The sequence below is a fragment of the Carassius gibelio genome, chromosome B1 (genome assembly GCF_023724105.1).
Source record: "Carassius gibelio isolate Cgi1373 ecotype wild population from Czech Republic chromosome B1, carGib1.2-hapl.c, whole genome shotgun sequence".
Lineage (NCBI taxonomy): Eukaryota > Metazoa > Chordata > Actinopteri > Cypriniformes > Cyprinidae > Carassius > Carassius gibelio.
In genome coordinates, this window is record NC_068396.1 from 32,378,618 (window position 1) to 32,381,117 (window position 2,500).

Below are 2,500 nucleotides of genomic sequence, written 5' to 3' on the forward strand. Positions count from 1 at the left end.
TATTTTGAACAATACTGTATGTATCAGCCTGTCACAAACTAAGACTGTCAGCCAGTGGACAAAACTGAAGCAAGAGCATTTCTTACATGTAGTGTATTTATTTTATTTTATTTATTTATTTATTTATTTATTTTGTTATTTGTTGTTGTCTTTTACTTGTTTCTCATTTGAAAAAAAAAAAAAAAAGCCACAACTTGACCCCAGAGAACTAGTTAATTATAGACCAATCTCGAATCTCCCTTTTCTGTCCAAGATACTAGAAAAGGTGGTATCCTCACAATTATATTCCTTCTTAGAGAAAAATGGTATATGTGAGGATTTCCAGTCAGGATTTAGACCGTATCATAGTACTGAAACTGCTCTCCTTAGAGTTACAAATGATCTGCTCTTATCATCTGATCGTGGGTGTATCTCTCTATTAGTTTTATTGGATCTTAGTGCTGCGTTTGACACAATTGACCACAACATTCTTTTGCATAGACTTGAACACTTTGTTGGCATCAGTGGAAGTGCATTAGCATGGTTTAAATCGTACTTATATGACCGCCATCAGTTCGTAGCAGTGAATGAAGATGTATCATATCAATCACAAGTGCAGTATGGAGTACCTCAAGGCTCAGTACTAGGGCCGCTACTCTTCACGCTTTATATGTTACCCTTGGGAGATATCATCAGGAAACATGGTGTTAGCTTTCACTGTTATGCTGATGATACTCAGCTCTATATTTCCTCGCAGCCCGGTGAAACACACCAATTTGAAAAACTAATGGATTGCATAGTCGATATAAAAAACTGGATGACGAGTAATTTCTTACTGCTAAATTCAGAAAAAACAGAGGTGTTAATCATAGGGCCTAAAAACTCTACTTGTAATAACCTAGAACACTGTCTAAGACTTGATGGTTGCTCTGTCAATTCTTTGTCATCAGTTAGGAACCTAGGTGTGCTACTTGATCGCAATCTTTCCTTAGAAAGCCACGTTTCTAGCATTTGTAAAACTGCATTTTTCCATCTCAAAAATATATCTAAATTACGGCCTATGCTCTCAATGTCAAATGCAGAAATGTTAAACCATGCATTTATGACTTCAAGGTTGGACTATTGTAATGCTTTATTGGGTGGTTGTTCTGCATGCTTGGTAAACAAACTACAGCTAGTCCAAAATGCAGCAGCAAGAGTTCTTACTAGAACCAGGAAGTATGACCATATTAGCCCGGTCCTGTCATCGCTGCACTGGCTCCCTATCAAACATTGTATAGATTTTAAAATATTGCTTATTACTTATAAAGCCCTGAATGGTTTAGCACCTCAGTATTTGAATGAGCTCCTTTTACATTATACTCCTCTACGTCCGCTACGTTCTCAAAACTCAGGCAATTTGATAATACCTAGAATATCAAAATCAACTGCGGGCGGCAGATCCTTTTCCTATTTGGCGCCTAAACTCTGGAATAACCTACCTAACATTGTTCGGGAGGCAGACACACTCTTGCAGTTTAAATCTAGATTAAAGACCCATCTCTTTAACCTGGATTACACATAACATACTAATATGCTTTTAATATCCAAATCCGTTAAAGGATTTTTAGGCTGCATTAATTAGGTAAACTGGAACCGGAAACACTTCACATAACACCGTACTTTCTACATCATTAGAAGAATGGCATCTACGCTAATATTTGTCTGTTTCTCTCCTGTTCCGAGGTCACCGTAGCCACCAGATCCAGTCTGTGTCCAGATCAGAGGGTTACTGCAGTCACCCGGATCCAGTACGTATCCAGACCAGATGGTGGATCAGCACCTAGAAAGGACCTCTACTGCCCTGAAAGACAGCGGAGACCAGGACAACTAGAGCCCAGATACAGATCCCCTGTAAAGACCTTGTCTCAGAGGAGCACCAGGACAAGACCACAGGAAACAGATGATTCTTCTGCACAATCTGACTTTGCTGCAGCCTGGAATTGAACTACTGGTTTCGTCTGGTCAGAGGAGAACTGACCCCAACTGAGCCTGGTTTCTCCCAAGGTTTTTTCTCCATTCTGTCACCGATGGAGTTTCGGTTCCTTGCCGCTGTCGCCTCTGGCTTGCTTAGTTGGGGTCACTTCATCTACAGTGATATCATTGACTTGATTGCAAATAAAAACAGACACTATTTCAACTGAACAGAGATGACATCACTGAATTCAATGATGAACTGCCTTTAACTATCATTTTGCATTATTGAGACACTGTTTTCCAAATGAATGTTGCTCAGTGCTTTGGCGCAATGTATTTTGTTTAAAGCACTATATAAATAAAGGTGATTGATTGATTGATTGATTTGAAGAAAAAAGTATACATATACTTAATTATTTTACGAATCTGTTTTTGTTTTATGTATTATATAATTGTTTATTCCTTATTCATGTAATGTACAATGCTTTGGCAATACTGTGCAAGTCATGCCAGTAAAGCTCATTTGAATTTGAATTTGAATTTGAGAGAGAGAGAGGGAGAGAGA

General features: G+C 38.4%; 1 protein-coding gene across 9 annotated transcripts in view; it reads right to left on the reverse strand.

Annotated features, from left to right (window-relative positions):
* LOC127949447 (acyl-CoA dehydrogenase family member 11) overlaps positions 1-2,500 on the reverse strand; it is a 40,107-nt gene that overhangs the window by 10,089 nt on the left and 27,518 nt on the right. The gene's annotated exons all lie outside the window — the stretch shown is intronic.